Below are 22,338 nucleotides of genomic sequence, written 5' to 3' on the forward strand. Positions count from 1 at the left end.
CTCTCACGTCCTACATGCCATGGAAGTCTGCCTCATTGCCCTCTGTGGAGCTTCACTAAGATACACAATCTGCTTCGCCTACCTCTAGGAACTCTTACCCAATGACCCCGTACCTACAGGAGAAAGGAGGCTTGCATTCCTACTGGAACCAAAGCGCAGTTTTTCCTTTTACACTGCAGGACTTTAGAATAGGCTTCGGCCCTATAGCATACATAGAACGTTCCAAGGATGAGGGAGTTCCATATATGCAGAACACTCTGTGAAGAAAAGTTGATTCAGCAAGGGACCAGGGTGTAGCTAGAGTCTCTTTGGACTTCTTAGATATAAGAAGGTGTCCGGGTGCATGTTCACCGGAAAAGAAGACTTGAATGCCTAAGCCTTGCGTTCCCATTTTAAATCTCTAGCCACGCCAGCCTGAGATACCTAAATAACACTGTTTTGACTGGCCTCGATTCACTGTGGGCAGCCCTCTGGAAAGAAAAGGAGTTTCTCTAAGGAAACACGGTGCTTCCATAGCATGGGTGGGAGTTCCTCCTGTCATGCTCTAGAGCTACAGGGTAACTTGACGTGAGTCCTTGCCTCAAGCTAAGGCCTGAAAAGCCCTGCTGAAGCGAAAGCGCTTAGCATTTTCCATTATGTCGTATTGGAAGTTCTGCTTCACTTGAACGTTTCTTCACTCTACCAGACACTAGGCACCCTAGTGTAGGCACCCTTTTTCGTACAACTACAGTGAGTACCAGCAGTCTCCTTTACCCTTCTAAGAAACATCCCGACCTAGAAGCCTTTCCCAGTCACACTATGTATTCAGAGTTTAAGACAACTCGCTGCACCCTTCCTTAGAAAGCTAGGTGGACTCAGCTCTTCAACAGCTCCAGGGATTCTGTTCTCTCACGACATACATGCCATGGAAGTCTGCCTCATTGCTCTCATTGGAGCTACACTAAGAAACACAATCTGCTTCGCCTTCTTCTAGGAACTCTTACCCAAGGACCCCATACCTACAGGAGAAAGGAGGCTTGCATTCCTACTGGAATCTAAGCAAAGTTTTTCCTGTTACACTGCAGGACTTTAGACTAGGTTTAGGCCCGAAGGGTTACATAGAGCGTTCCAAGAATGAGGGAGTTCGATACATGCAGAAAACCCTGTGAAGAAAAGTTGATTCAGCAAGGGACCAGGGTTTGGCTAGAGTCTCTATTGACTTGTCAGGAATCAGAAGGGTTTCGGCTGCATGTTAACCCGAGAAGGAGACCTGATGGCACAAGCCTTGCTTTCCCATGTTAAATCTCTAAACATGCTTCCCTGAAGAATCCTAAATAACACTGTTTTTACCTGGCTTCTGGTCACTGTAGGCAGCCCTCTCGAAAGAAAAGGAGTTTTCTCTAAGGAAACACGGTGCTTCCATAGCATGGGTGGGAGCTCCTGCTGTCCTGCTCTAGAGCTACAGGGAAACTTGACGTGAGTGTTTGCCTCAAGCTAAGGCCTGAAAAGCCTTGCGGAAGCGGAAGCGCTTAGCAGTTTCCATTATGTCGTATTCCAAGTTCTGCTTTACTTGAATGTTTCTTCACTTACCAGACACAAGGCACCCTCGTGTAGGCACCCTTTTTCGTAGAAATACAGTGAGTACCAGCAGTCTTCTTTGCTCTTCTAAGAAACATCCAGACCTAGAAGCCTTTCCCAGTCACTCTATGTAATCAGAGTGTAGGGCAACTCGCTGCACCCTTCCTTAGGAAGCTAGGTGGACTCAGCTCTTCAACAGCTCCAGGGATTCTGTTCTCTCACGTCCTACATGCCATGGAAGTCTGCCTCATTGCCCTCTGTGGAGCTTCACTAAGATACACAATCTGCTTCGCCTACCTCTAGGAACTCTTACCCAATGACCCCGTACCTACAGGAGAAAGGAGGCTTGCATTCCTACTGGAACCAAAGCGCAGTTTTTCCTTTTACACTGCAGGACTTTAGAATAGGCTTCGGCCCTATAGCATACATAGAACGTTCCAAGGATGAGGGAGTTCCATATATGCAGAACACTCTGTGAAGAAAAGTTGATTCAGCAAGGGACCAGGGTGTAGCTAGAGTCTCTTTGGACTTCTTAGATATAAGAAGGTGTCCGGGTGCATGTTCACCGGAAAAGAAGACTTGAATGCCTAAGCCTTGCGTTCCCATTTTAAATCTCTAGCCACGCCAGCCTGAGATACCTAAATAACACTGTTTTGACTGGCCTCGATTCACTGTGGGCAGCCCTCTGGAAAGAAAAGGAGTTTCTCTAAGGAAACACGGTGCTTCCATAGCATGGGTGGGAGTTCCTCCTGTCATGCTCTAGAGCTACAGGGTAACTTGACGTGAGTCCTTGCCTCAAGCTAAGGCCTGAAAAGCCCTGCTGAAGCGAAAGCGCTTAGCATTTTCCATTATGTCGTATTGGAAGTTCTGCTTCACTTGAACGTTTCTTCACTCTACCAGACACTAGGCAACCTAGTGTAGGCACCCTTTTTCGTACAACTACAGTGAGTACCAGCAGTCTCCTTTACCCTTCTAAGAAACATCCCGACCTAGAAGCCTTTCCCAGTCACACTATGTATTCAGAGTTTAAGGCAACTCGCTGCACCCTTCCTTAGAAAGCTAGGTGGACTCAGCTCTTCAACAGCTCCAGGGATTCTGTTCTCTCACGACATACATGCCATGGAAGTCTGCCTCATTGCTCTCATTGGAGCTACACTAAGAAACACAATCTGCTTCGCCTTCTTCTAGGAACTCTTACCCAAGGACCCCATACCTACAGAAGAAAGGAGGCTTGCATTCCTACTGGAATCTAAGCAAAGTTTTTCCTGTTACACTGCAGGACTTTAGACTAGGTTTAGGCCCGAAGGGTTACATAGAGCGTTCCAAGAATGAGGGAGTTCGATACATGCAGAAAACCCTGTGAAGAAAAGTTGATTCAGCAAGGGACCAGGGTGTGGCTAGAGTCTCTATTGACTTGTCAGGAATCAGAAGGGTTTCGGCTGCATGTTAACCCGAGAAGGAGACCTGATGGCACAAGCCTTGCTTTCCCATGTTAAATCTCTAAACATGCTTCCCTGAAGAATCCTAAATAACACTGTTTTTACCTGGCTTCTGGTCACTGTAGGCAGCCCTCTCGAAAGAAAAGGAGTTTTCTCTAAGGAAACACGGTGCTTCCATAGCATGGGTGGGAGCTCCTGCTGTCCTGCTCTAGAGCTACAGGGAAACTTGACGTGAGTGTTTGCCTCAAGCTAAGGCCTGAAAAGCCTTGCGGAAGCGGAAGCGCTTAGCAGTTTCCATTATGTCGTATTCCAAGTTCTGCTTTACTTGAATGTTTCTTCACTTACCAGACACAAGGCACCCTCGTGTAGGCACCCTTTTTCGTAGAAATACAGTGAGTACCAGCAGTCTTCTTTGCTCTTCTAAGAAACATCCAGACCTAGACGCCTTTCCCAGTCACTCTATGTAATCAGAGTGTAGGGCAACTCGCTGCACCCTTCCTTAGGAAGCTAGGTGGACTCAGCTCTTCAACAGCTCCAGGGATTCTGTTCTCTCACGTCCTACATGCCATGGAAGTCTGCCTCATTGCCCTCTGTGGAGCTTCACTAAGATACACAATCTGCTTCGCCTACCTCTAGGAACTCGTACCCAATGACCCCGTACCTACAGGAGAAAGGAGGCTTGCATTCCTACTGGAACCAAAGCGCAGTTTTTCCTTTTACACTGCAGGACTTTAGAATAGGCTTCGGCCCTATAGCATACATAGAACGTTCCAAGGATGAGGGAGTTCCATATATGCAGAACACTCTGTGAAGAAAAGTTGATTCAGCAAGGGACCAGGGTGTAGCTAGAGTCTCTTTGGACTTCTTAGATATAAGAAGGTGTCCGGGTGCATGTTCACCGGAAAAGAAGACTTGAATGCCTAAGCCTTGCGTTCCCATTTTAAATCTCTAGCCACGCCAGCCTGAGATACCTAAATAACACTGTTTTGACTGGCCTCGATTCACTGTGGGCAGCCCTCTGGAAAGAAAAGGAGTTTCTCTAAGGAAACACGGTGCTTCCATAGCATGGGTGGGGGTTCCTCCTGTCATGCTCTAGAGCTACAGGGTAACTTGACGTGAGTCCTTGCCTCAAGCTAAGGCCTGAAAAGCCCTGCTGAAGCGAAAGCGCTTAGCATTTTCCATTATGTCGTATTGGAAGTTCTGCTTTACTTGAACGTTTCTTCACTCTACCAGACACTAGGCACCCTAGTGTAGGCACCCTTTTTCGTACAACTACAGTGAGTACCAGCAGTCTCCTTTACCCTTCTAAGAAACATCCCGACCTAGAAGCCTTTCCCAGTCACACTAGGTATTCAGAGTTTAAGGCAACTCGCTGCACCCTTCCTTAGAAAGCTAGGTGGACTCAGCTCTTCAACAGCTCCAGGGATTCTGTTCTCTCACGACATACATGCCATGGAAGTCTGCCTCATTGCTCTCATTGGAGCTACACTAAGAAACACAATCTGCTTCGCCTTCTTCTAGGAACTCTTACCCAAGGACCCCATACCTACAGGAGAAAGGAGGCTTGCATTCCTACTGCAATCTAAGCAAAGATTTTCCTGTTACACTGCAGGACTTTAGACTAGGTTTAGGCCCGAAGGGTTACATAGAGCGTTCCAAGAATGAGGGAGTTCGATACATGCAGAAAACCCTGTGAAGAAAAGTTGATTCAGCAAGGGACCAGGGTGTGGCTAGAGTCTCTATTGACTTGTTAGGAATCAGAAGGGTTTCGGCTGCATGTTAACCCGAGAAGGAGACCTGATGGCACAAGCCTTGCTTTCCCATGTTAAATCTCTAAACATGCTTCCCTGAACAATCCTAAATAACACTGTTTTTACCTGGCTTCTGGTCACTGTAGGCAGCCCTCTCGAAAGAAAAGGAGTTTTCTCTAAGGAAACACGGTGCTTCCATAGCATGGGTGGGAGCTCCTGCTGTCCTGCTCTAGAGCTACAGGGAAACTTGACGTGAGTGTTTGCCTCAAGCTAAGGCCTGAAAAGCCTTGCGGAAGCGGAAGCGCTTAGCAGTTTCCATTATGTCGTATTCCAAGTTCTGCTTTACTTGAATGTTTCTTCACTTACCAGACACAAGGCACCCTCGTGTAGGCACCCTTTTTCGTAGAAATACAGTGAGTACCAGCAGTCTTCTTTGCTCTTCTAAGAAACATCCAGACCTAGAAGCCTTTCCCAGTCACTCTATGTAATCAGAGTGTAGGGCAACTCGCTGCACCCTTCCTTAGGAAGCTAGGTGGACTCAGCTCTTCAACAGCTCCAGGGATTCTGTTCTCTCACGTCCTACATGCCATGGAAGTCTGCCTCATTGCCCTCTGTGGAGCTTCACTAAGATACACAATCTGCTTCGCCTACCTCTAGGAACTCTTACCCAATGACCCCGTACCTACAGGAGAAAGGAGGCTTGCATTCCTACTGGAACCAAAGCGCAGTTTTTCCTTTTACACTGCAGGACTTTAGAATAGGCTTCGGCCCTATAGCATACATAGAACGTTCCAAGGATGAGGGAGTTCCATATATGCAGAACACTCTGTGAAGAAAAGTTGATTCAGCAAGGGACCAGGGAGTAGCTAGAGTCTCTTTGGACTTCTTAGATATAAGAAGGTGTCCGGGTGCATGTTCACCGGAAAAGAAGACTTGAATGCCTAAGCCTTGCGTTCCCATTTTAAATCTCTAGCCACGCCAGCCTGAGATACCTAAATAACACTGTTTTGACTGGCCTCGATTCACTGTGGGCAGCCCTCTGGAAAGAAAAGGAGTTTCTCTAAGGAAACACGGTGCTTCCATAGCATGGGTGGGAGTTCCTCCTGTCATGCTCTAGAGCTACAGGGTAACTTGACGTGAGTCTTTGCCTCAAGCTAAGGCCTGAAAAGCCCTGCTGAAGCGAAAGCGCTTAGCATTTTCCATTATGTCGTATTGGAAGTTCTGCTTCACTTGAACGTTTCTTCACTCTACCAGACACTAGGCACCCTAGTGTAGGCACCCTTTTTCGTACAACTACAGTGAGTACCAGCAGTCTCCTTTACCCTTCTAAGAAACATCCCGACCTAGAAGCCTTTCCCAGTCACACTATGTATTCAGAGTTTAAGGCAACTCGCTGCACCCTTCCTTAGAAAGCTAGGTGGACTCAGCTCTTCAACAGCTCCAGGGATTCTGTTCTCTCACGTCCTACATGCCATGGAAGTCTGCCTCATTGCTCTCATTGGAGCTACACTAAGAAACACAATCTGCTTCGCCTTCTTCTAGGAACTCTTACCCAAGGACCCCATACCTACAGGAGAAAGGAGGCTTGCATTCCTACTGCAATCTAAGCAAAGATTTTCCTGTTACACTGCAGGACTTTAGACTAGGTTTAGGCCCGAAGGGTTACATAGAGCGTTCCAAGAATGAGGGAGTTCGATACATGCAGAAAACCCTGTGAAGAAAAGTTGATTCAGCAAGGGACCAGGGTGTGGCTAGAGTCTCTATTGACTTGTTAGGAATCAGAAGGGTTTCGGCTGCATGTTAACCCGAGAAGGAGACCTGATGGCACAAGCCTTGCTTTCCCATGTTAAATCTCTAAACATGCTTCCCTGAACAATCCTAAATAACACTGTTTTTACCTGGCTTCTGGTCACTGTAGGCAGCCCTCTCGAAAGAAAAGGAGTTTTCTCTAAGGAAACACGGTGCTTCCATAGCATGGGTGGGAGCTCCTGCTGTCCTGCTCTAGAGCTACAGGGAAACTTGACGTGAGTGTTTGCCTCAAGCTAAGGCCTGAAAAGCCTTGCGGAAGCGGAAGCGCTTAGCAGTTTCCATTATGTCGTATTCCAAGTTCTGCTTTACTTGAATGTTTCTTCACTTACCAGACACAAGGCACCCTCGTGTAGGCACCCTTTTTCGTAGAAATACAGTGAGTACCAGCAGTCTTCTTTGCTCTTCTAAGAAACATCCAGACCTAGACGCCTTTCCCAGTCACTCTATGTAATCAGAGTGTAGGGCAACTCGCTGCACCCTTCCTTAGGAAGCTAGGTGGACTCAGCTCTTCAACAGCTCCAGGGATTCTGTTCTCTCACGTCCTACATGCCATGGAAGTCTGCCTCATTGCCCTCAGTGGAGCTTCACTAAGATACACAATCTGCTTCGCCTACCTCTAGGAACTCGTACCCAATGACCCCGTACCTACAGGAGAAAGGAGGCTTGCATTCCTACTGGAACCAAAGCGCAGTTTTTCCTTCTACACTGCAGGACTTTAGAATAGGCTTCGGCCCTATAGCATACATAGAACGTTCCAAGGATGAGGGAGTTCCATATATGCAGAACACTCTGTGAAGAAAAGTTGATTCAGCAAGGGACCAGGGTGTAGCTAGAGTCTCTTTGGACTTCTTAGATATAAGAAGGTGTCCGGGTGCATGTTCACCGGAAAAGAAGACTTGAATGCCTAAGCCTTGCGTTCCCATTTTAAATCTCTAGCCACGCCAGCCTGAGATACCTAAATAACACTGTTTTGACTGGCCTCGATTCACTGTGGGCAGCCCTCTGGAAAGAAAAGGAGTTTCTCTAAGGAAACACGGTGCTTCCATAGCATGGGTGGGAGTTCCTCCTGTCATGCTCTAGAGCTACAGGGTAACTTGACGTGAGTCCTTGCCTCAAGCTAAGGCCTGAAAAGCCCTGCTGAAGCGAAAGCGCTTAGCATTTTCCATTATGTCGTATTGGAAGTTCTGCTTTACTTGAACGTTTCTTCACTCTACCAGACACTAGGCACCCTAGTGTAGGCACCCTTTTTCGTACAACTACAGTGAGTACCAGCAGTCTCCTTTACCCTTCTAAGAAACATCCCGACCTAGAAGCCTTTCCCAGTCACACTAGGTATTCAGAGTTTAAGGCAACTCGCTGCACCCTTCCTTAGAAAGCTAGGTGGACTCAGCTCTTCAACAGCTCCAGGGATTCTGTTCTCTCACGACATACATGCCATGGAAGTCTGCCTCATTGCTCTCATTGGAGCTACACTAAGAAACACAATCTGCTTCGCCTTCTTCTAGGAACTCTTACCCAAGGACCCCATACCTACAGGAGAAAGGAGGCTTGCATTCCTACTGGAATCTAAGCAAAGTTTTTCCTGTTACACTGCAGGACTTTAGACTAGGTTTAGGCCCGAAGGGTTACATAGAGCGTTCCAAGAATGAGGGAGTTCGATACATGCAGAAAACCCTGTGAAGAAAAGTTGATTCAGCAAGGGACCAGGGTGTGGCTAGAGTCTCTATTGACTTGTCAGGAATCAGATGGGTTTCGGCTGCATGTTAACCCGAGAAGGAGACCTGATGGCACAAGCCTTGCTTTCCCATGTTAAATCTCTAAACATGCTTCCCTGAAGAATCCTAAATAACACTGTTTTTACCTGGCTTCTGGTCACTGTAGGCAGCCCTCTCGAAAGAAAAGGAGTTTTCTCTAAGGAAACACGGTGCTTCCATAGCATGGGTGGGAGCTCCTGCTGTCCTGCTCTAGAGCTACAGGGAAACTTGACGTGAGTGTTTGCCTCAAGCTAAGGCCTGAAAAGCCTTGCGGAAGCGGAAGCGCTTAGCAGTTTCCATTATGTCGTATTCCAAGTTCTGCTTTACTTGAATGTTTCTTCACTTACCAGACACAAGGCACCCTCGTGTAGGCACCCTTTTTCGTAGAAATACAGTGAGTACCAGCAGTCTTCTTTGCTCTTCTAAGAAACATCCAGACCTAGACGCCTTTCCCAGTCACTCTATGTAATCCGAGTGTAGGGCAACTCGCTGCACCCTTCCTTAGGAAGCTAGGTGGACTCAGCTCTTCAACAGCTCCAGGGATTCTGTTCTCTCACGTCCTACATGCCATGGAAGTCTGCCTCATTGCCCTCTGTGGAGCTTCACTAAGATACACAATCTGCTTCGCCTACCTCTAGGAACTCGTACCCAATGACCCCGTACCTACAGGAGAAAGGAGGCTTGCATTCCTACTGGAACCAAAGCGCAGTTTTTCCTTTTACACTGCAGGACTTTAGAATAGGCTTCGGCCCTATAGCATACATAGAACGTTCCAAGGATGAGGGAGTTCCATATATGCAGAACACTCTGTGAAGAAAAGTTGATTCAGCAAGGGACCAGGGTGTAGCTAGAGTCTCTTTGGACTTCTTAGATATAAGAAGGTGTCCGGGTGCATGTTCACCGGAAAAGAAGACTTGAATGCCTAAGCCTTGCGTTCCCATTTTAAATCTCTAGCCACGCCAGCCTGAGATACCTAAATAACACTGTTTTGACTGGCCTCGATTCACTGTGGGCAGCCCTCTGGAAAGAAAAGGAGTTTCTCTAAGGAAACACGGTGCTTCCATAGCATGGGTGGGAGTTCCTCCTGTCATGCTCTAGAGCTACAGGGTAACTTGACGTGAGTCCTTGCCTCAAGCTAAGGCCTGAAAAGCCCTGCTGAAGCGAAAGCGCTTAGCATTTTCCATTATGTCGTATTGGAAGTTCTGCTTTACTTGAACGTTTCTTCACTCTACCAGACACTAGGCACCCTAGTGTAGGCACCCTTTTTCGTACAACTACAGTGAGTACCAGCAGTCTCCTTTACCCTTCTAAGAAACATCCCGACCTAGAAGCCTTTCCCAGTCACACTAGGTATTCAGAGTTTAAGGCAACTCGCTGCACCCTTCCTTAGAAAGCTAGGTGGACTCAGCTCTTCAACAGCTCCAGGGATTCTGTTCTCTCACGACATACATGCCATGGAAGTCTGCCTCATTGCTCTCATTGGAGCTACACTAAGAAACACAATCTGCTTCGCCTTCTTCTAGGAACTCTTACCCAAGGACCCCATACCTACAGGAGAAAGGAGGCTTGCATTCCTACTGGAATCTAAGCAAAGTTTTTCCTGTTACACTGCAGGACTTTAGACTAGGTTTAGGCCCGAAGGGTTACATAGAGCGTTCCAAGAATGAGGGAGTTCGATACATGCAGAAAACCCTGTGAAGAAAAGTTGATTCAGCAAGGGACCAGGGTGTGGCTAGAGTCTCTATTGACTTGTCAGGAATCAGAAGGGTTTCGGCTGCATGTTAACCCGAGAAGGAGACCTGATGGCACAAGCCTTGCTTTCCCATGTTAAATCTCTAAACATGCTTCCCTGAAGAATCCTAAATAACACTGTTTTTACCTGGCTTCTGGTCACTGTAGGCAGCCCTCTCGAAAGAAAAGGAGTTTTCTCTAAGGAAACACGGTGCTTCCATAGCATGGGTGGGAGCTCCTGCTGTCCTGCTCTAGAGCTACAGGGAAACTTGACGTGAGTGTTTGCCTCAAGCTAAGGCCTGAAAAGCCTTGCGGAAGCGGAAGCGCTTAGCAGTTTCCATTATGTCGTATTCCAAGTTCTGCTTTACTTGAATGTTTCTTCACTTACCAGACACAAGGCACCCTCGTGTAGGCACCCTTTTTCGTAGAAATACAGTGAGTACCAGCAGTCTTCTTTGCTCTTCTAAGAAACATCCAGACCTAGACGCCTTTCCCAGTCACTCTATGTAATCCGAGTGTAGGGCAACTCGCTGCACCCTTCCTTAGGAAGCTAGGTGGACTCAGCTCTTCAACAGCTCCAGGGATTCTGTTCTCTCACGTCCTACATGCCATGGAAGTCTGCCTCATTGCCCTCTGTGGAGCTTCACTAAGATACACAATCTGCTTCGCCTACCTCTAGGAACTCGTACCCAATGACCCCGTACCTACAGGAGAAAGGAGGCTTGCATTCCTACTGGAACTAAAGCGCAGTTTTTCCTTTTACACTGCAGGACTTTAGAATAGGCTTCGGCCCTATAGCATACATAGAACGTTCCAAGGATGAGGGAGTTCCATATATGCAGAACACTCTGTGAAGAAAAGTTGATTCAGCAAGGGACCAGGGTGTAGCTAGAGTCTCTTTGGACTTCTTAGATATAAGAAGGTGTCCGGGTGCATGTTCACCGGAAAAGAAGACTTGAATGCCTAAGCCTTGCGTTCCCATTTTAAATCTCTAGCCACGCCAGCCTGAGATACCTAAATAACACTGTTTTGACTGGCCTCGATTCACTGTGGGCAGCCCTCTGGAAAGAAAAGGAGTTTCTCTAAGGAAACACGGTGCTTCCATAGCATGGGTGGGAGTTCCTCCTGTCATGCTCTAGAGCTACAGGGTAACTTGACGTGAGTCCTTGCCTCAAGCTAAGGCCTGAAAAGCCCTGCTGAAGCGAAAGCGCTTAGCATTTTCCATTATGTCGTATTGGAAGTTCTGCTTTACTTGAACGTTTCTTCACTCTACCAGACACTAGGCACCCTAGTGTAGGCACCCTTTTTCGTACAACTACAGTGAGTACCAGCAGTCTCCTTTACCCTTCTAAGAAACATCCCGACCTAGAAGCCTTTCCCAGTCACACTAGGTATTCAGAGTTTAAGGCAACTCGCTGCACCCTTCCTTAGAAAGCTAGGTGGACTCAGCTCTTCAACAGCTCCAGGGATTCTGTTCTCTCACGACATACATGCCATGGAAGTCTGCCTCATTGCTCTCATTGGAGCTACACTAAGAAACACAATCTGCTTCGCCTTCTTCTAGGAACTCTTACCCAAGGACCCCATACCTACAGGAGAAAGGAGGCTTGCATTCCTACTGGAATCTAAGCAAAGTTTTTCCTGTTACACTGCAGGACTTTAGACTAGGTTTAGGCCCGAAGGGTTACATAGAGCGTTCCAAGAATGAGGGAGTTCGATACATGCAGAAAACCCTGTGAAGAAAAGTTGATTCAGCAAGGGACCAGGGTGTGGCTAGAGTCTCTATTGACTTGTTAGGAATCAGAAGGGTTTCGGCTGCATGTTAACCCGAGAAGGAGACCTGATGGCACAAGCCTTGCTTTCCCATGTTAAATCTCTAAACATGCTTCCCTGAAGAATCCTAAATAACACTGTTTTTACCTGGCTTCTGGTCACTGTAGGCAGCCCTCTCGAAAGAAAAGGAGTTTTCTCTAAGGAAACACGGTGCTTCCATAGCATGGGTGGGAGCTCCGGCTGTCCTGCTCTAGAGCTACAGGGAAACTTGACGTGAGTGTTTGCCTCAAGCTAAGGCCTGAAAAGCCTTGCGGAAGCGGAAGCGCTTAGCAGTTTCCATTATGTCGTATTCCAAGTTCTGCTTTACTTGAATGTTTCTTCACTTACCAGACACAAGGCACCCTCGTGTAGGCACCCTTTTTCGTAGAAATACAGTGAGTACCAGCAGTCTTCTTTGCTCTTCTAAGAAACATCCAGACCTAGACGCCTTTCCCAGTCACTCTATGTAATCCGAGTGTAGGGCAACTCGCTGCACCCTTCCTTAGGAAGCTAGGTGGACTCAGCTCTTCAACAGCTCCAGGGATTCTGTTCTCTCACGTCCTACATGCCATGGAAGTCTGCCTCATTGCCCTCTGTGGAGCTTCACTAAGATACACAATCTGCTTCGCCTACCTCTAGGAACTCGTACCCAATGACCCCGTACCTACAGGAGAAAGGAGGCTTGCATTCCTACTGGAACCAAAGTGCAGTTTTTCCTTTTACACTGCAGGACTTTAGAATAGGCTTCGGCCCTATAGCATACATAGAACGTTCCAAGGATGAGGGAGTTCCATATATGCAGAACACTCTGTGAAGAAAAGTTGATTCAGCAAGGGACCAGGGTGTAGCTAGAGTCTCTTTGGACTTCTTAGATATAAGAAGGTGTCCGGGTGCATGTTCACCGGAAAAGAAGACTTGAATGCCTAAGCCTTGCGTTCCCATTTTAAATCTCTAGCCACGCCAGCCTGAGATACCTAAATAACACTGTTTTGACTGGCCTCGATTCACTGTGGGCAGCCCTCTGGAAAGAAAAGGAGTTTCTCTAAGGAAACACGGTGCTTCCATAGCATGGGTGGGAGTTCCTCCTGTCATGCTCTAGAGCTACAGGGTAACTTGACGTGAGTCCTTGCCTCAAGCTAAGGCCTGAAAAGCCCTGCTGAAGCGAAAGCGCTTAGCATTTTCCATTATGTCGTATTGGAAGTTCTGCTTTACTTGAACGTTTCTTCACTCTACCAGACACTAGGCACCCTAGTGTAGGCACCCTTTTTCGTACAACTACAGTGAGTACCAGCAGTCTCCTTTACCCTTCTAAGAAACATCCCGACCTAGAAGCCTTTCCCAGTCACACTAGGTATTCAGAGTTTAAGGCAACTCGCTGCACCCTTCCTTAGAAAGCTAGGTGGACTCAGCTCTTCAACAGCTCCAGGGATTCTGTTCTCTCACGACATACATGCCATGGAAGTCTGCCTCATTGCTCTCATTGGAGCTACACTAAGAAACACAATCTGCTTCGCCTTCTTCTAGGAACTCTTACCCAAGGACCCCATACCTACAGGAGAAAGGAGGCTTGCATTCCTACTGGAATCTAAGCAAAGTTTTTCCTGTTACACTGCAGGACTTTAGACTAGGTTTAGGCCCGAAGGGTTACATAGAGCGTTCCAAGAATGAGGGAGTTCGATACATGCAGAAAACCCTGTGAAGAAAAGTTGATTCAGCAAGGGACCAGGGTGTGGCTAGAGTCTCTATTGACTTGTTAGGAATCAGAAGGGTTTCGGCTGCATGTTAACCCGAGAAGAAGACCTGATGGCACAAGCCTTGCTTTCCCATGTTAAATCTCTAAACATGCTTCCCTGAAGAATCCTAAATAACACTGTTTTTACCTGGCTTCTGGTCACTGTAGGCAGCCCTCTCGAAAGAAAAGGAGTTTTCTCTAAGGAAACACGGTGCTTCCATATAATGGGTGGGAGCTCCTGCTGTCCTGCTCTAGAGCTACAGGGAAACTTGACGTGAGTGTTTGCCTCAACCTAAGGCCTGAAAAGCCTTGCGGAAGCGGAAGCGCTTAGCAGTTTCCATTATGTCGTATTCCAAGTTCTGCTTTACTTGAATGTTTCTTCACTTACCAGAAACAAGGCACCCTCGTGTAGGCACCCTTTTTCGTAGAAATACAGTGAGTACCAGCAGTCTTCTTTGCTCTTCTAAGAAACATCCAGACCTAGAAGCCTTTCCCAGTCACTGTATGTAATCAGAGTGTAGGGCAACTCTCTGCACCCTTCCTTAGGAAGCTAGGTGGACTCAGCTCTTCAACAGCTCCAGGGATTCTGTTCTCTCACGTCCTACATGCCATGGAAGTCTGCCTCATTGCCCTCTGTGGAGCTTCACTAAGATACACAATCTGCTTCGCCTACCTCTAGGAACTCGTACCCAATGACCCCGTACCTACAGGAGAAAGGAGGCTTGCATTCCTACTGGAACCAAAGCGCAGTTTTTCCTTTTACACTGCAGGACTTTAGAATAGGCTTCGGCCCTATAGCATACATAGAACGTTCCAAGGATGAGGGAGTTCCATATATGCAGAACACTCTGTGAAGAAAAGTTGATTCAGCAAGGGACCAGGGTGTAGCTAGAGTCTCTTTGGACTTCTTAGATATAAGAAGGTGTCCGGGTGCATGTTCACCGGAAAAGAAGACTTGAATGCCTAAGCCTTGCGTTCCCATTTTAAATCTCTAGCCACGCCAGCCTGAGATACCTAAATAACACTGTTTTGACTGGCCTCGATTCACTGTGGGCAGCCCTCTGGAAAGAAAAGGAGTTTCTCTAAGGAAACACGGTGCTTCCATAGCATGGGTGGGGGTTCCTCCTGTCATGCTCTAGAGCTACAGGGTAACTTGACGTGAGTCCTTGCCTCAAGCTAAGGCCTGAAAAGCCCTGCTGAAGCGAAAGCGCTTAGCATTTTCCATTATGTCGTATTGGAAGTTCTGCTTTACTTGAACGTTTCTTCACTCTACCAGACACTAGGCACCCTAGTGTAGGCACCCTTTTTCGTACAACTACAGTGAGTACCAGCAGTCTCCTTTACCCTTCTAAGAAACATCCCGACCTAGAAGCCTTTCCCAGTCACACTAGGTATTCAGAGTTTAAGGCAACTCGCTGCACCCTTCCTTAGAAAGCTAGGTGGACTCAGCTCTTCAACAGCTCCAGGGATTCTGTTCTCTCACGACATACATGCCATGGAAGTCTGCCTCATTGCTCTCATTGGAGCTACACTAAGAAACACAATCTGCTTCGCCTTCTTCTAGGAACTCTTACCCAAGGACCCCATACCTACAGGAGAAAGGAGGCTTGCATTCCTACTGGAATCTAAGCAAAGTTTTTCCTGTTACACTGCAGGACTTTAGACTAGGTTTAGGCCCGAAGGGTTACATAGAGCGTTCCAAGAATGAGGGAGTTCGATACATGCAGAAAACCCTGTGAAGAAAAGTTGATTCAGCAAGGGACCAGGGTGTGGCTAGAGTCTCTATTGACTTGTTAGGAATCAGAAGGGTTTCGGCTGCATGTTAACCCGAGAAGGAGACCTGATGGCACAAGCCTTGCTTTCCCATGTTAAATCTCTAAACATGCTTCCCTGAAGAATCCTAAATAACACTGTTTTTACCTGGCTTCTGGTCACTGTAGGCAGCCCTCTCGAAAGAAAAGGAGTTTTCTCTAAGGAAACACGGTGCTTCCATAGCATGGGTGGGAGCTCCTGCTGTCCTGCTCTAGAGCTACAGGGAAACTTGACGTGAGTGTTTGCCTCAAGCTAAGGCCTGAAAAGCCTTGCGGAAGCGGAAGCGCTTAGCAGTTTCCATTATGTCGTATTCCAAGTTCTGCTTTACTTGAATGTTTCTTCACTTACCAGACACAAGGCACCCTCGTGTAGGCACCCTTTTTCGTAGAAATACAGTGAGTACCAGCAGTCTTCTTTGCTCTTCTAAGAAACATCCAGACCTAGAAGCCTTTCCCAGTCACTCTATGTAATCAGAGTGTAGGGCAACTCGCTGCACCCTTCCTTAGGAAGCTAGGTGGACTCAGCTCTTCAACAGCTCCAGGGATTCTGTTCTCTCACGTCCTACATGCCATGGAAGTCTGCCTCATTGCCCTCTGTGGAGCTTCACTAAGATACACAATCTGCTTCGCCTACCTCTAGGAACTCGTACCCAATGACCCCGTACCTACAGGAGAAAGGAGGCTTGCATTCCTACTGGAACCGAAGCACAGTTTTTCCTTCTACACTGCAGGACTTTAGAATAGGCTTCGGCCCTATAGCATACATAGAACGTTCCAAGGATGAGGGAGTTCCATATATGCAGAACACTCTGTGAAGAAAAGTTGATTCAGCAAGGGACCAGGGAGTAGCTAGAGTCTCTTTGGACTTCTTAGATATAAGAAGGTGTCCGGGTGCATGTTCACCGGAAAAGAAGACTTGAATGCCTAAGCCTTGCGTTCCCATTTTAAATCTCTAGCCAGGCCAGCCTGAGATACCTAAATAACACTGTTTTGACTGGCCTCGATTCACTGTGGGCAGCCCTCTGGAAAGAAAAGGAGTTTCTCTAAGGAAACACGGTGCTTCCATAGCATGGGTGGGAGTTCCTCCTGTCATGCTCTAGAGCTACAGGGTAACTTGACGTGAGTCTTTGCCTCAAGCTAAGGCCTGAAAAGCCCTGCTGAAGCGAAAGTGCTTAGCATTTTCCATTATGTCGTATTGGAAGTTCTGCTTTACTTGAACGTTTCTTCACTCTACCAGACACTAGGCACCCTAGTGTAGGCACCCTTTTTCGTACAACTACAGTGAGTACCAGCAGTCTCCTTTACCCTTCTAAGAAACATCCCGACCTAGAAGCCTTTCCCAGTCACACTATGTATTCAGAGTTTAAGGCAACTCGCTGCACCCTTCCTTAGAAAGCTAGGTGGACTCAGCTCTTCAACAGCTCCAGGGATTCTGTTCTCTCACGTCCTACATGCCATGGAAGTCTGCCTCATTGCTCTCATTGGAGCTACACTAAGAAACACAATCTGCTTCACCTTCTTCTAGGAACTCTTACCCAAGGACCCCATACCTACAGGAGAAAGGAGGCTTGCATTCCTACTGGAATCTAAGCAAAGTTTTTCCTGTTACACTGCAGGACTTTAGACTAGGTTTAGGCCCGAAGGGTTACATAGAGCGTTCCAAGAATGAGGGAGTTCGATACATGCAGAAAACCCTGTGAAGAAAAGTTGATTCAGCAAGGGACCAGGGTGTGGCTAGAGTCTCTATTGACTTGTTAGGAATCAGAAGGGTTTCAGCTGCATGTTAACCCGAGAAGGAGACCTGATGGCACAAGCCTTGCTTTCCCATGTTAAATCTCTAAACATGCTTCCCTGAAGAATCCTAAATAACACTGTTTTTACCTGGCTTCTGGTCACTGTAGGCAGCCCTCTCGAAAGAAAAGGAGTTTTCTCTAAGGAAACACGGTGCTTCCATAGCATGGGTGGGAGCTCCTGCTGTCCTGCTCTAGAGCTACAGGGAAACTTGACGTGAGTGTTTGCCTCAAGCTAAGGCCTGAAAAGCCTTGCGGAAGCGGAAGCGCTTAGCAGTTTCCATTATGTCGTATTCCAAGTTCTGCTTTACTTGAATGTTTCTTCACTTACCAGACACAAGGCACCCTCGTGTAGGCACCCTTTTTCGTAGAAATACAGTGAGTACCAGCAGTCTTCTTTGCTCTTCTAAGAAACATCCAGACCTAGACGCCTTTCCCAGTCACTCTATGTAATCCGAGTGTAGGGCAACTCGCTGCACCCTTCCTTAGGAAGCTAGGTGGACTCAGCTCTTCAACAGCTCCAGGGATTCTGTTCTCTCACGTCCTACATGCCATGGAAGTCTGCCTCATTGCCCTCTGTGGAGCTTCACTAAGATACACAATCTGCTTCGCCTACCTCTAGGAACTCGTACCCAATGACCCCGTACCTACAGGAGAAAGGAGGCTTGCATTCCTACTGGAACCAAAGCGCAGTTTTTCCTTCTACACTGCAGGACTTTAGAATAGGCTTCGGCCCTATAGCATACATAGAACGTTCCAAGGATGAGGGAGTTCCATATATGCAGAACACTCTGTGAAGAAAAGTTGATTCAGCAAGGGACCAGGGTGTAGCTAGAGTCTCTTTGGACTTCTTAGATATAAGAAGGTGTCCGGGTGCATGTTCACCGGAAAAGAAGACTTGAATGCCTAAGCCTTGCGTTCCCATTTTAAATCTCTAGCCAGGCCAGCCTGAGATACCTAAATAACACTGTTTTGACTGGCCTCGATTCACTGTGGGCAGCCCTCTGGAAAGAAAAGGAGTTTCTCTAAGGAAACACGGTGCTTCCATAGCATGGGTGGGAGTTCCTCCTGTCATGCTCTAGAGCTACAGGGTAACTTGACGTGAGTCCTTGCCTCAAGCTAAGGCCTGAAAAGCCCTGCTGAAGCGAAAGCGCTTAGCATTTTCCATTATGTCGTATTGGAAGTTCTGCTTTACTTGAACGTTTCTTCACTCTACCAGACACTAGGCACCCTAGTGTAGGCACCCTTTTTCGTACAACTACAGTGAGTACCAGCAGTCTCCTTTACCCTTCTAAGAAACATCCCGACCTAGAAGCCTTTCCCAGTCACACTATGTATTCAGAGTTTAAGGCAACTCGCTGCACCCTTCCTTAGAAAGCTAGGTGGACTCAGCTCTTCAACAGCTCCAGGGATTCTGTTCTCTCACGACATACATGCCATGGAAGTCTGCCTCATTGCTCTCATTGGAGCTACACTAAGAAACACAATCTGCTTCGCCTTCTTCTAGGAACTCTTACCCAAGGACCCCATACCTACAGGAGAAAGGAGGCTTGCATTCCTACTGGAATCTAAGCAAAGTTTTTCCTGTTACACTGCAGGACTTTAGACTAGGTTTAGGCCCGAAGGGTTACATAGAGCGTTCCAAGAATGAGGGAGTTCGATACATGCAGAAAACCCTGTGAAGAAAAGTTGATTCAGCAAGGGACCAGGGTGTGGCTAGAGTCTCTATTGACTTGTTAGGAATCAGAAGGGTTTCGGCTGCATGTTAACCCGAGAAGGAGACCTGATGGCACAAGCCTTGCTTTCCCATGTTAAATCTCTAAACATGCTTCCCTGAAGAATCCTAAATAACACTGTTTTTACCTGGCTTCTGGTCACTGTAGGCAGCCCTCTCGAAAGAAAAGGAGTTTTCTCTAAGGAAACACGGTGCTTCCATAGCATGGGTGGGAGCTCCTGCTGTCCTGCTCTAGAGCTACAGGGAAACTTGACGTGAGTGTTTGCCTCAAGCTAAGGCCTGAAAAGCCTTGCGGAAGCGGAAGCGCTTAGCAGTTTCCATTATGTCGTATTCCAAGTTCTGCTTTACTTGAATGTTTCTTCACTTACCAGACACAAGGCACCCTCGTGTAGGCACCCTTTTTCGTAGAAATACAGTGAGTACCAGCAGTCTTCTTTGCTCTTCTAAGAAACATCCAGACCTAGACGCCTTTCCCAGTCACTCTATGTAATCCGAGTGTAGGGCAACTCGCTGCACCCTTCCTTAGGAAGCTAGGTGGACTCAGCTCTTCAACAGCTCCAGGGATTCTGTTCTCTCACGTCCTACATGCCATGGAAGTCTGCCTCATTGCCCTCTGTGGAGCTTCACTAAGATACACAATCTGCTTCGCCTACCTCTAGGAACTCGTACCCAATGACCCCGTACCTACAGGAGAAAGGAGGCTTGCATTCCTACTGGAACCAAAGCGCAGTTTTTCCTTCTACACTGCAGGACTTTAGAATAGGCTTCGGCCCTATAGCATACATAGAACGTTCCAAGGATGAGGGAGTTCCATATATGCAGAACACTCTGTGAAGAAAAGTTGATTCAGCAAGGGACCAGGGTGTAGCTAGAGTCTCTTTGGACTTCTTAGATATAAGAAGGTGTCCGGGTGCATGTTCACCGGAAAAGAAGACTTGAATGCCTAAGCCTTGCGTTCCCATTTTAAATCTCTAGCCAGGCCAGCCTGAGATACCTAAATAACACTGTTTTGACTGGCCTCGATTCACTGTGGGCAGCCCTCTGGAAAGAAAAGGAGTTTCTCTAAGGAAACACGGTGCTTCCATAGCATGGGTGGGAGTTCCTCCTGTCATGCTCTAGAGCTACAGGGTAACTTGACGTGAGTCCTTGCCTCAAGCTAAGGCCTGAAAAGCCCTGCTGAAGCGAAAGCGCTTAGCATTTTCCATTATGTCGTATTGGAAGTTCTGCTTTACTTGAACGTTTCTTCACTCTACCAGACACTAGGCACCCTAGTGTAGGCACCCTTTTTCGTACAACTACAGTGAGTACCAGCAGTCTCCTTTACCCTTCTAAGAAACATCCCGACCTAGAAGCCTTTCCCAGTCACACTAGGTATTCAGAGTTTAAGGCAACTCGCTGCACCCTTCCTTAGAAAGCTAGGTGGACTCAGCTCTTCAACAGCTCCAGGGATTCTGTTCTCTCACGACATACATGCCATGGAAGTCTGCCTCATTGCTCTCATTGGAGCTACACTAAGAAACACAATCTGCTTCGCCTTCTTCTAGGAATTCTTACCCAAGGACCCCATACCTACAGGAGAAAGGAGGCTTGCATTCCTACTGGAATCTAAGCAAAGTTTTTCCTGTTACACTGCAGGACTTTAGACTAGGTTTAGGCCCGAAGGGTTACATAGAGCGTTCCAAGAATGAGGGAGTTCGATACATGCAGAAAACCCTGTGAAGAAAAGTTGATTCAGCAAGGGACCAGGGTGTGGCTAGAGTCTCTATTGACTTGTTAGGAATCAGAAGGGTTTCGGCTGCATGTTAACCCGAGAAGGAGACCTGATGGCACAAGCCTTGCTTTCCCATGTTAAATCTCTAAACATGCTTCCCTGAAGAATCCTAAATAACACTGTTTTTACCTGGCTTCTGGTCACTGTAGGCAGCCCTCTCGAAAGAAAAGGAGTTTTCTCTAAGGAAACACGGTGCTTCCATAGCATGGGTGGGAGCTCCTGCTGTCCTGCTCTAGAGCTACAGGGAAACTTGACGTGAGTGTTTGCCTCAAGCTAAGGCCTGAAAAGCCTTGCGGAAGCGGAAGCGCTTAGCAGTTTCCATTATGTCGTATTCCAAGTTCTGCTTTACTTGAATGTTTCTTCACTTACCAGACACAAGGCACCCTCGTGTAGGCACCCTTTTTCGTAGAAATACAGTGAGTACCAGCGGTCTTCTTTGCTCTTCTAAGAAACATCCAGACCTAGACGCCTTTCCCAGTCACTCTATGTAATCCGAGTGTAGGGCAACTCGCTGCACCCTTCCTTAGGAAGCTAGGTGGACTCAGCTCTTCAACAGCTCCTGGGATTCTGTTCTCTCACGTCCTACATGCCATGGAAGTCTGCCTCATTGCCCTCTGTGGAGCTTCACTAAGATACACAATCTGCTTCGCCTACCTCTAGGAACTCGTACCCAATGACCCCGTACCTACAGGAGAAAGGAGGCTTGCATTCCTACTGGAACCAAAGCGCAGTTTTTCCTTCTACACTGCAGGACTTTAGAATAGGCTTCGGCCCTATAGCATACATAGAACGTTCCAAGGATGAGGGAGTTCCATATATGCAGAACACTCTGTGAAGAAAAGTTGATTCAGCAAGGGACCAGGGTGTAGCTAGAGTCTCTTTGGACTTCTTAGATATAAGAAGGTGTCCGGGTGCATGTTCACCGGAAAAGAAGACTTGAATGCCTAAGCCTTGCGTTCCCATTTTAAATCTCTAGCCACGCCAGCCTGAGATACCTAAATAACACTGTTTTGACTGGCCTCGATTCACTGTGGGCAGCCCTCTGGAAAGAAAAGGAGTTTCTCTAAGGAAACACGGTGCTTCCATAGCATGGGTGGGAGTTCCTCCTGTCATGCTCTAGAGCTACAGGGTAACTTGACGTGAGTCCTTGCCTCAAGCTAAGGCCTGAAAAGCCCTGCTTAAGCGAAAGCGCTTAGCATTTTCCATTATGTCGTATTGGAAGTTCTGCTTTACTTGAACGTTTCTTCACTCTACCAGACACTAGGCACCCTAGTGTAGGCACCCTTTTTCGTACAACTACAGTGAGTACCAGCAGTCTCCTTTACCCTTCTAAGAAACATCCCGACCTAGAAGCCTTTCCCAGTCACACTAGGTATTCAGAGTTTAAGGCAACTCGCTGCACCCTTCCTTAGAAAGCTAGGTGGACTCAGCTCTTCAACAGCTCCAGGGATTCTGTTCTCTCACGACATACATGCCATGGAAGTCTGCCTCATTGCTCTCATTGGAGCTACACTAAGAAACACAATCTGCTTCGCCTTCTTCTAGGAACTCTTACCCAAGGACCCCATACCTACAGGAGAAAGGAGGCTTGCATTCCTACTGGAATCTAAGCAAAGTTTTTCCTGTTACACTGCAGGACTTTAGAC

Source organism: Balaenoptera physalus, assembly GCF_965194825.1.
Source record: "Balaenoptera physalus genome assembly, chromosome: 21".
Classification (NCBI taxonomy): Eukaryota; Metazoa; Chordata; class Mammalia; order Artiodactyla; family Balaenopteridae; genus Balaenoptera; species Balaenoptera physalus.